General features: G+C 40.1%; 1 pseudogene; it reads left to right on the forward strand.

Moving 5' to 3' along the window:
• The first annotated feature begins 538 nt into the window (after window positions 1-538).
• On the forward strand, window positions 539-1,400 carry LOC123826579 (annotated as a pseudogene).
• The last annotated feature ends 11,391 nt before the right edge of the window (window positions 1,401-12,791 follow it).

Genomic DNA, 12,791 nt, shown 5'->3' on the forward strand with positions numbered 1-12,791 from the left:
GAGCAAAGATGGCCATGCACTGTCTTAGGTTTTAAAGTGTCTTTCTACAATAAGAAAATCCTCCCATCTTTTTTTTTTTTTTTTAAGAAAATCCCTTTTTAAAGAAGCAATTTATCGAGACCTGGCTGGTGTGGCTCAGTTGGTTGGGTGTCCTCCTGCAAACTGAAAGGTTGCCAGCTGGATTTTGGTCAGGGCACATGCCTGCGGGGAAAAAAAAAGTGATTTATTGAATTGAAAGCTTCTGGCTTAAATAAGACTTTGTTTTATGCTAACTTGGTTTAATAGCAGCAGTGCATAGGTGCAGTTTATTCTGAAACAATATGCTAGTTTATATTCTTACAGAACTGGGAACTGGTTCATTCTTCCTCTGTGGAAAAAAAAAATATACCTGGGCAGTCTGCCACCATCATGCCTTGATGTCAGTGCAGGCAGCAGCTGCTGCCCATACCTCTGCACTGCCAGTGTCCCCAGGCAGCACACTGAAGTTGCTGACAGCTATATCCAACCCTTGCCAACACATCCCATTGTCCACACATCCAGCGTGAGACTCTTCCAGGTACAAGGTGGGCCCCATGGCTGAGATGTTTGACAGCCACCACCACAGAGACAGCCTGCAGGGGAAGAGGAGAGGAGAAGGATGGGCACTGCTGGTGCCTCTAATGCTTTGACAAGTTCTGCACCAACACCTGTGTGGATGCCATGAGCCCTTTGGTGCTGACTACAAGCAGGTGCACTGTAGGAACTGCTACTGGTATGACATCTGCTCCTGCTGTGCTAAGTGCCTGCACTCCTTGCCCCACGAGACCTTTGTGTCTCAGTCCAGCAAGATCCTGGGCAACAAGTGTGCCATGTGGGAGGACTCCCTGGAGTGCAAAGGCTGCTTCAAGTGGTTGTGGCAGGAGATCAGACGTAGTACAAGGGAGGCCATCTGGCACAAAGACACCTTCACCTTCAGCAATTGCAGGCAAGTCACCCAGACTGGAAGCTTTTTTCCTAAAGGGGAGGACTTCCTCTGTGTAACTTGCCATGAGGCCAGATTTGCCAAGCATTGGGTGAAATGCAAGCATTGGGTGAAAGGTTAACACATTAGGGAGAATCATGATCACTGGGATCAGCCCTGGCACATTGAGTGCTTTGCGTGTGCCACCTGCTCTGAGAAGCTGTTGGGCAGGTGTCACTTCTGTGGAAGACCAGTGTTACTGTGTGGATGGCTACAAGACTCTATGACCAAGCAGTGTGCTGGGTACAAGAACCCCATCACTGGTTGGCAAAGGCTCCAGTGTGGTGGCCCATGAAGGACAATCCTGGCACAGCTACTGCTTCCACTGCAAAAAATGCTCTGTGTACCTGCCAAGAAGTGCTTTGTTTTCCATCAGGCCTGAGTCTATTGCCCTGACTAGCCAGAAAGCTGTAAAATGACAGGGTTCCTGTTCTGTAAAATGGGATTGAGTCTTGTTCTTCGTGCCCTCGCCCTCTGCCCTGCACCAACCTTAGGGAAAGAGTGGCCTTTCACCTCTTCAAAGTTTTTCCTTCTGTCTTTTTTTTTTTTTTTGATCCTCACCTGAGAATATATATATTGATTTTAGAGAGTGTGGGAGAGAAAGGGAGAGAGAAACATTAATGTGAGAGAGAAACATTGATCAGTTGCCTCCCAAATGTACCCCATCCAGGGATGGAACCCCTAACAGCATATCAGGACGACGCTCTAACCAACTGAGCTACCCAGCCACAGCCCTTCTGTCTTTTCTGCCATTTTACAGTATTACTCAAATATGGGTACACAGAGATCATACTAGGATTTAGCAAAAAGCAACTTCACAGCAAAGTGAATTTTGTGATGATTGCAGTTAAAAAGTGAACATTTAGATAGATTGACTTTACTGCATGTTTACCACAAAGCAGAAAAGTACTAACCATTTACTTTTAGCTGCTTAGTGATGTAAGCAAGAAGCCTAAGAGATAGAGCACCCACTGAAATGCCCTTTGGGACTTAGCTGGGCCCCATTGTCATCACCCAACACAGAGTTGCAGGGCTGCTCCAACTTGCTGCTCACCCTGTTCTGTGCACAGGAGAACCCACCAAAATGCATGGTCTAACTTCCCTCATGAAAACCTCCCTTCTGTTCTTTGGCACTTTCAATCAACTAATGCGAATTTCTAGAAAATTAACATTTGAATTTAGCTGTGTTTTCTGAATCTCCTTACTTTCAAGCTCAAAACACGCAGGTGACTTGGAAAGTTCAGGCAGATCTGAGAGAATGAGTGTGTTTCAGATGAATATTGTCACCGTGAATGCTTCTGGAAGCTTAACAAAACTAGCCCAGCTGTCGTTTTTTTTAATTACCAATATTTTGTTTTAATCAATAGCAACATAGTTTATGAGTGGAGACTTGCATGGCAATATTTTAGACCCCTCACAGGTTCCTCCAGTTCTGACATCATCCCACAGAAGTAACCATAGAACTCTGGAGAGATAGCTGAGCAGGCACCAGGGCTGTGAATAGCATAGATGTGGCCTGTTGAATCCCTTATAACAAACATTGTAGTTCAGGAGTATCCAACCTTTTGGCATTTCTGAGCCACACTGGAAGAAGAACAGTTGTCTTGGGCTACACGTTAAATACATAAATACTAACAAATACTAATGAACCAAAAAAGGTCTGCATAATTTTTGTGATATCTACCACCACAGATAAGCAATAAAATCCTCACATAATAACCGTAATTATGCAGCAGCCCTTTTGATAATCTTTTAAAATTGTTGAGCAGGTCCCAACTTTTTGATCACTAACATAGAAAATATACATATCTAAGAAATAAAATGTCACTGATTTTTTAAAAATTTAAAAAAAATTATAAACGTAAAGCAACATCAAACTAGTGGGATATTTGACATTGTATTTGAGAAAATAGCGCATCAGTATTTGGTTTAATAGAAGTAGTCGCAGTTCTCAGTGAGTTCTCAAGGTGCTCACTCACCGGATATTTTGGTTCTAATTTTACTCTTAACGTGTTTTATTCTTGAAAATAGTTGCTCACAAATGTAGGTGCCACCCAATAGCGATGACATGAATAAGGCATGGTTGTGAAGCAAGGGAGATTTGTCTCTGGGAAGACAGGACCTATAAAGTCCAGTAAAGAGGAATGATAAAATTTTTCTTGAAGTTGAATGTCAGATTGCAGCTCTGTGCATTCCATTTGAAAATTAGCAGGTAACATATTTATGTCGACTGAAAATGGAGTTGCAAATGTAGCAAAATACTGATTATTTTCCTGGAAATCTTGAAATCTTTTCAAATTCTTGTATCAAATCAAAAAGCAGGCTGCGTATTTTTCACTGTTCACAGGACTGTGTTTAGCCAATGTGTCCAAATGAACAGAATTGTTTGCCTTAATTTGAGCTTGCCATACTTTCAGTATCATTTGGAACATGGTATTGATAGGTTGGTTTTCACCATGAAGATGCATGTTTAACTCATTTAAATGAGCAGTTAAATCCACTAAAATGCTAAATCTATGAGCCAGTTTTCATTGTCAATTCCAGCACAAATTTGTTTTTTGATACCATAAGCGACTTGATAACATGCCGCAAATCATAGAATCTTTTCAACATTTGGCCTTGACTTAGCCATCTTCTGAAAAACAAATGATGATGCCATAGTTAGCATCAATATTTTTAAGGAATTCCTGGAACTCGTGATGATTCAATTCCCTGGCTCTTATGAAATGCACAGTCTTGATGATGATTTGCATGATATTATCCATTTTAAAGATTTTGTGCATAAATTCTCTTGGTATACTATGCAATGATACTTCATCAAACATGAGTTTTGGGTGGCAATTGCACCGTCTTCTGTTACTTTTACAAGTCTCTCTCTTTTCCCTACCATCGCTGGGTACCATCAGTAACTGTACCAGGTATGCTGACAATGGACACAGAAAATTGCTTCAGTATATTTCTTACTGCTTCATATAAATCTCTTGATTCAGTTGTGTCTTTTAATGGCACTAAAGAAGCCATTTCTTCAGTGACATTATAGTCATCATCAGTACTTCTAATAAAAATGTCAAGTTGAGCTGTATCTGTAGCATCAGTGCTATCAACCATCACCAAAGCATAAAATTTAAAATCAGCAGCTTTACTCTCCAAACTTCTTTCGATAGATTTTCCATTTTCTTCAATTCACCTGGCAATAGTCTTGTGAGACAAACTGACTTTAGAAATATCCCCCTTCTTCTCAGAGCAAATGATATCTGCCACACTTTCTATACATTGCTTAATAGACTCACCATCAGTAAATGGTTTGGGGGTTTTTTGCTATTAAATATGCTACCATATAACTAGCTTTTACAGTGGAATCCACCTGAGCTGTAACTTTTTGAAAAAATTTTTGTTGAGAAGACAGACTTTTTTCAGTTCTGCTATTTTGTCCTTATGACACGATCCTTCATACACAGTGAATTTGGCAGCACAATTTTGCATATAATACTTTTCAAATCATGGTCTTTGAAAACTTGCACAAATTCCCTACAAATTAAGCAGACCTCTTTACTATTTGCCTTGACAAAAAAGTGCTCATCTGTCCACTTTTCATTGAACAATCTTCCTTCATCTGTAATTTTTCCTTTTCGGAGTTCTTTTTTTCTTTTGAGATACTGTAGAAACCATGCTAGAATTAAAAAAAAAACAATAATAGGTAAGGGGCTTTATTAACTTTTATTATGAAAATTAATTGACAGGAAAATCACAAGGTTTGGGCCGTTCCACAGCCCTCTTGGCTCCCGATGCAGGGTGAGGCAACCACTGATAGTAAGGTGTGGTGGACAATGTGTGAGGTGCTGCTGAGGTGTGGAAATACCTTTAATAATCAAATAAGAATGCTTACCTGACTTCTAAATAACATTAAATGCCTAATGTTGCAATGGCAGGTTGAAATATTGATAATTGCTGCCTCGCTAAGTCACCACGAGCACATGTAGTGTCTGATGGTGTCAGTTCTACTGCCTGCACTTGGATGATAACACACTGGAAGCCGCACACTACTGTAAAACTGAAGCCACACGTGTACAAATACCGTGAGCATACTTATTTTTATTTTCCATGGCATTGTGACACGTAATCACAAAAAGAAATACTCATAATGTTTTAAGTAAATTTATGATTTTGTGTTGGCACGTATTCACAGCCATCCTGGGCTGCATGTGGCCTGCAGGCCATGGGTTGGACACTCCTGTTATAGTTGTCTGCTCTTTGTCCCTGTGTTAAAGAGGCCCACCAGCACCCCTTCTCTTATGGTTGCTAGGACTGGTCCTCAAGAGTTTAGCTGCACCTGGGGGAACGGGGTGGTTATCATCCTCACAAACAGATGTCCAGGTAGTACTTACTGAGAGGCAGGATCACTTACTGATTTCTAGCCCCTTTCTTATTTATATGGTATGAAACAATCTTAAAGTGAATTTGTAATGACAATACATATTAACAGTCTCGTGGCCAGGGTTAGAGAAGTCAATGCCCCATTTCTATGTTTTGTCATTAGCTAGTATCATCTGACGTTTCAGTGTATCCTTACAGAAATAAAGCAGCATATAAATTTTTAAAAACTTGGAAAAAAGGGACTTTCTTATACTTTCTTTCTGTTTTGCCACAGTAAGGAATTTCCACTTTTATGCAGTTCTTTAGGCTATGAAAGATTCTTTATTTCTTCAAAATGTATTTGTTGTGCCCAGGCTGGTGTGGCTTAGTGGGTTGGTCGTCATCCCACAAACTGAAAGGTCCCTGGTTTGATTCCCAGTCAGGGCACAACACACCTGGGTTGCAGGCCAGGTCTCCAGTTGGGGGCATGTGAAAGGTAACCAACCAATCAATGTTTCTCTTGCACATTGATATTTCTCTCTCTTCCTCCCTCCCTTCCCCTCTCTCTAAAAATACAGAAATAAAATCTTACAAAATATATATTTGTTGCATACAAATGTCAGGGCAGCACAATTGTAACGGCCAAAGGGTAGAACCAACCTGAAGGTCCCTCAATGGGATGATCGAATACACAAAATATGGTCCATCCATACACTAAAATATTAATCAGCCACAAAAAGGAGAGATGATCTGACACCTGCTATAATGTGGGCGAGACTTGAAAACATTATGCTAAATGAAAGAAGCAAAGATCAGTACTATATGATTTCATGTGTACAAAATGTCCAGAATGTACATTTATGGAGAGAAAAAGATTAGTGGTTGCTTAGGTCCTGGGGAAGTAGCAGGATACAAGGTAATAGCTAAAGGGTATAGTGGGTTTCTCTCTGTGGTGATGGAAATGCTCTAATGTTGATCATGGTGACCGTTGTACTTATCTGTGAATATACTAAAAACCATTGACTTGTACATTTTAAATGGGCGACTATGGCATGTGTATTGTTCTGGGCTGAATCTGTTTGTAAAGGTGAATTTCTATTCCTGTCTTCATTTCTTTACACGTGTGAGAAATGTGCTAGTGTTTTCCAGAGCTCCTTCCTGCGTGGTGAATGCTCTGCTTGCATACTGCCAGGGTTCTCAGTGGCTGCACCTGCTGTGTGTATATGAGCCCCTCCCAGGTCTGACTGCGTAAAACACACACATGCTATTGCAGTAAGAACAAGTGCCTGTGTCAGCAGCAAACCCATCAGCACACAGTCATAAATTGCCCTGATTTTCTGAGGTTGATTCCTCTGTGCTTTTCTGGCCAAGTCATGCTTGGTCATGACAGAATCCCTGCATGTTGCAAGATTTGGGACTTTTGCTTCTATGGAAATTTTTGCAAATTGGTCTGCATTTTCCTATCTAGCTCCATGTTTATTAACAGGTTTTGTTTTCATTGAGGTGAAATTTACATAATGAAATGAACCATTTGAAAGGGAACAATTCAGTGCCATTTAGTACATTCACAGTGCTATGCGACTACCACCGCATTCTCATTCCAAAACATTTCCTCACCCCTAAAGGAAACCCCCCGGACTCATTAAGCATTGTTCTCATTACCGGCCTCCACCTCCTCCAGCCCTGGTAGCCCTTAACTAGGTTCCTGCCTGTGGACTTTCCTGTTCCGGACATTTCCTATAAACAGAGTCCTACACTGTGTGGCCTTGTGTGTGTCTGGCTTCTTTCCAGGCTCATCCATGTTGTAGCCCTATCTGGTTTTGGTTTGTAGGTTATATACTATCTATCCTCTTCAAAGAAGTTGTGTGTTCTCCCTCTCTTGTTCCCCACCCCTTTTTTTTTTCTATTCTTGGAGTCAACCTGAATAAGATGGGAATTATCCACTACTTGAGATGCTGATAAAACTTGATCGTTAAATCCTCTAGGTTTTGTCCTTTAAGGATTGGTATATTCCCTCATTCTTTCCATCTCATTAAAAAATTTTTTACTCAACAATGTTTTTGTTATCTATTCATGTTGATAATATGACTTATTCATAGTATATGTAGTATTGAAACATGTGCATTTTATTAGCACATTTCCATATTATTGATTTTTTGGCTAATTTGGCTAATTTACCCTTTTTTGCCATTAAATCATGCCTCTGCATCCTCAGGCTGTGCTGGTGTGTGGGGTCAGCATGTTTTTTCCTTTTTTTCCCTTAGTGTCTAGTGTCTTCCAAAACAACTTGTATCTATGCCCCCAGGAGAATACCATTTTCCCCACAATCTCATTAACTTTTGATATTATTAGACTTTTTAAATTATTAAATTTTAAATTATTATTTAAATTATTAAATTATTAAATTTTTTCCCAATCTCATGGTTAGAATATAAATTTTGTGACTATATCAGTGGGCATTTTCTTGATTACTAGAGAAGCTCTCTTTTTAAAATGTTAAATAGATTTTATTTTCTAGAGCAATTTTAGGTTCACAGCAAATTTAGTAGAACGTACAGAGTCCCTGTGTTTCCCCAGCCCCACCTGTGTGCACAGCCTCCGAGCAATTGATGAACCTACACAGACACATCAGTCACCCAGAGTCCATAGATTTCACTGGCTCACTCTTGTTGTTGGACATCCTGTGGGTTTGCACAAATGTAACATTGATAGGGGAAGTCAAGTGTTAAAAAATTTTAGCCTTAGCTATCATTGATAGGCTTAAGTGATTTATACATATGGAAAACTTATTCTAGGAACTGGAATTCATGACCACCTGACTCCTGGAGGTCGACAAGCAATTCAACCTTTGTGCCCTAAGGGGGTCTGTTAGAGATGGAGATGGTATGTGAGCCATTGTGTTCCCCGGGAGGGAATGCAGATAGAGAATTGTTGATTGACAGATAAAGAAGTACTAGGAAAATCACAGCATGACTTCAAGTCTTATCTGATGTGGGGAAGCTTTGTCCAGCAGAGCTCTCCCTGCCACCTCAGATGAGAATAAGTCTACCAAGACATGACCTGCTGGGGGAGAAAAGGCTGACCAGTCTCAGAGGAGAAAGGTCTTGAGCCTCTCTCTCAATAGGCTTTTTATAAAAATAGATTTTATTGATTATGCTATTACAGTTGTCCCATTTCCCCCCATTCATTCCTCTCCACCCTGTACACCCTCTCCCACCCACATTTCCCCCCTTTAGTTCATATCCATGTGTCATAAGTTCTTTAGCTTCTACATTTCCCATACTATTCTTGCCTTCACCCCATCTATTTTCTGCCTACCATCTATGCTACTTATTCTCTATATCTTTCCCCCCTCTCTCCTCCTCCCACTCCTCTGTTGCTAACCCTCCATGTGATCTCCATTTCTGTGGTTCTGTTCCTGTTCTAGTTGTTTGCTTAGCTTGTTTTTGTTTTTGTTTTTGTTTTTGGTGTGGTTAATAACTGTGAGTTTGCCGTCATTTTACTATATACATTTTTTATCTTCTGTTTCTTAGATAAATCCCTTTGACATTTCATAAAATAAGGGCTTGGTGATGATGAACTCCTTTAACTTGACCTTATCTGGGAAGCACTTTATCTGCCCTTCCATTCTAAGGGATAACTTTGCTGGACAGAGAAATGTTGGATGTAGGTCCTTGCCTTTCATGACTTGGAATACTTCCTTCCAGCCCCTTCTTGCCTGCAAGGTTTCTTCTGACAAATCAGCTGATAGTCTCATGGGAACTCCTTTGTAGGTAACTGTCTCCTTTTCTCTTGCTGCTTTTAAGATTCTTTCCTTATCTTTAATCTTGGGTAATGCAATTATAATATGCCTTGTTGTGTGCTTCCTTGGGTCCAACTTCTTTTGGACTCTCCAGGCTTTCTGAACTTCCTGGAAGTCTATTTATTTTGCCAGATTGGGGAAATTCTCCTTCATTATTTTTTTCCAATAAGTTTTCCATTTCTTGCTCTTCCTCTTCTCCTTGTGGCACCCCTATGATTTAGATGTTGGAATATTTAAAGTTGTCCTGGAGGTTCCTAAGCCTGTCCTCATTTTTTTTGAATTCTTGTTTCTTCATTTCGTTCTGGTTGAATGTTTCTTTCTTCCTTCTGCTCCAAACTGTTGATTTGAGTCCTGGTTTCCTTCCCTTCACTGTTGGTTCTTTGCATAGCCTTCTCTTTTCCCTCCATTTTGAGACCATACTCAACCATTTCTGTGAGCATCCTGATCACCAGTGCTTTGAACTGTGCATCTGATAGGTTGGCTATCTCTTCATCGCTTAGTTCTATTTTTGGAGCTTTGATTTCTTCTTTCATTAGGGCCATACTTTTTTTTGTTTTGGCTCAGCTGTTACGATGTAAGAGCCAGAGCCTTAGGTATGGTGAATTAGGTATGGTGGGTTGCCCAAGGGTGGGGCAACCCACGTTGCTGTGTTGTAGTGCTATGTGTGGGAGAGGGGTCAGAGAGGGAACAGTGCTGCTTGCTTGGCTCTTGGCAGGCTTTCAGTCACTGCCCCCCACTACCCACAAGCAAATTGGACCCTTCTGGTGCTGATTCCAAGGTGGGTGGGTTTGTTATATTCTATGACCCTGTGAGTCTTGCCAACAAATTGTCCTGTGAAGTTGGGAGTTTCTCCAACTGCAGTCCCCACAGGTTTTTACCATCAGAGGTTTTGAGGCTTTATTTCTCCAGGCTGGAACCCTGGATTGCATGGTCTGTCTTGCTCCCCAGTTGTTCTTCCTGGTTATCTGCATGCACATGTGAGATCGCCAGCTGCTGCCTCACCCACCCAAGCCTCCAGCTGCCTCCTTGCCACACATCCTCTCTGCCCTAGCTGCCTGACTCCTCCGCCCTTACTGGTCTGGATGAATGTGTCTTCTTTAACTCCTTAGTTGTCAGACTTCTGTACAATTCAATTTTCTGGCAGTTCTGGTTATTATTATTTTTTTTTAAATTTGTGTTGTCCTTCTTTTGGTTGTGCGAGGAGGCAAAGCATATCTACCTATGCCTCCATCTTGGCTGGAAGTCTTAAGATGGTTTTTGAGGGTGTATACTGTCTTCTCAAATTACTGGCCATCTGAATACAGCACCCATAAGGATTCAATCCTTGTTTCTACTTATTGCTTCTGGTAGTGACAGGCAGCATGAACTCTGACTTCTTCAGCTTCAACGTGATGTATATGTATCACTACAGTATCACACAGAGTAGTCCCACTGCCCTAAAAATTCTTGCTCTACCCAACTCCTGTAAATCATGGATCTTTTTATTATATCCATAGTTTTACCTTTTCTAGAATTTCGTACAGTTGAAACCTTCCATTAGGTAGGCTTTTCAGATTGGCTCCTTTCACTAAGTAATACGCGTTTCACTTTCCTCTGTGTCTTTTCATGACTAGATAGTTCATTTCTTTTCTTTTTTTTTTTTTTTCAGTGAATAAGAACATTCCATTCTCTGGGTGTATCAGTTTATTTATTCATTCACCCACTGGATATCTTGGTGGTTTCCAAGTTTTGAAAATTATGAGTAAAGTCATCACAAATGTTTTATGCAGGATTTTTTCTGGAGATAAGTTTTCTATTCCTTTGGGTAAGTACCAAGGAACCAAGGAGCACAGTTGCTAGATTGTATGGTATGAGTATGAGTTTAGTTTTGTAAGAAATTGCCAAACTAGCTCCCAAAGAGGCTGTGCCATTATGCATTTTGACTGACAGTCCCTGCTGTTCCACAATCTTGCCAGCATTTGGTATTGTCCGTATTCTAGATTTTGGGCCATTCTGATAGGTGTGTAGTGATATCTCACTGAGTTTAATTTTGTTTTTTAATTTATTGATTTGAGAGAAACATTGGTTTGCTGTTCCACTCATCCATGCATTCACTGGGTGCCTCTTACATGTGTCCAGACCAGGTGTTGAACCTGCAACCTTAGTACATTGGGAGGATGCTCCAACCCACTAAGCTATCTGGCCAGGACTCACTGTGGCTTTAATTTACATTTATTTCCTTGATGGCATATGATGTGTGATGGCATGTGTTTTCATATGCTTATTTGCAATCTGCATATCTTCTTTAATGATCTTTGGTCTCTTTTCTTTCCTTTTTGTTTTAAGATTTCATTTATTTATTTTTAGAGGGAGGGGAAGGGAGGGAGAAAGAAAAGGAGAGAAGCATTGATGTGTGAGAGATACATCAATCAATTGTCAGTCAGTTGCCTCTCCCATGCCCCCAATCAGGGACCTGGCTCTCAACCTAGGCATGTGCCCTGACTGGGAATTGAACTGGTGACCTTTTGGTTTGCAGACCAGCACTCAGTCCATTGAGTCATACCTGCCAGGGCGCACAGGGCACTTTTCTAATTGGGTTGTTTGTTTTCTTATTGTTGAGTTTTATGAGTTCTTTGTATATCTTATCAGATGTCTTTTGCAATTTATTTTTCCAGCCTGAACCTGTCTTCTTTCTTTCTCTCTGGATAATGTCTTTCACAGAGCAGAAATTTTTAATTTTAATTAAGTTCAGTTTATCAATTCTTTCTTTCTTGGATTATGCCTTTGGTGTTATATCTAAAAAGTCATTGCCAGACCCAAGTCCATCTAGATTTTTCCTCTGTAATTTTTTGGAGTTTTAAAGTTTTGCATTTTACATTTAGGTCTATGGTCCATTTTGAGTTAATTTGTGAAGGGTGTAAGGTCTGCATCTAGATACTTTTTTTTTTTTGCTTGTGGATGTACAGTTGTTCCAGTACTATTTGTTGAAAAGATTATTTTCCCCCATTGTGTTGCCTTTGATCCTTTGTCAAAGATCAGTTGACTGGAATGATGTGGATCTGTTTCTTGGTGCTCTGTTCCATTGATCCCTTTGTGCATGTGCCTCTACCATGCTGTCTTGATTACTATAGCTTTATAGTGAGTCTTGAACTTGGGTAGTGTGAGTCCAACTTTGTTCTTGTTCTTTAACATGTGTTATCTATTTTGGGTCTTTGCCACTCCTTATAAACTTGAGGATCAGTTTGTTAATATCCACAAAATAAGTTTCTTGGATTTTGATTGGAATTGCATTATATCTGTCGATCAAGTTAGGAAAAATTAACATCTTGTCAGTATTGACTCTTCCTATCCATGAACATGGAATATTTCTCCATTTTAGTTCTTTGATTTCTTTGATTTCTTTCATCAGAGTTTGTAGTTGTCCTCATATAGTACTTGTATGTGTTTTGTTAGATTTATACCAAAGTGTTTAATTTGCGGGGAGGCTAATATAAATGATATTGTGTTTTTAATTTCAAATTCCACTTTTTACTTGCTGGTACATAGGAAAGTGATTGACTTTTGTATAGTAACCTTGTGTCTTGCAACATTGCTATAATGGCTTAGTTCCACAGGGATTTTTTAGTGGATTAAAAAAGTTCTCTGCATAGATGATCA

Source organism: Phyllostomus hastatus, unplaced genomic scaffold, assembly GCF_019186645.2.
Source record: "Phyllostomus hastatus isolate PE091 unplaced genomic scaffold, TTU_PhHast_1.1 phas_contig_81, whole genome shotgun sequence".
NCBI lineage: Eukaryota > Metazoa > Chordata > Mammalia > Chiroptera > Phyllostomidae > Phyllostomus > Phyllostomus hastatus.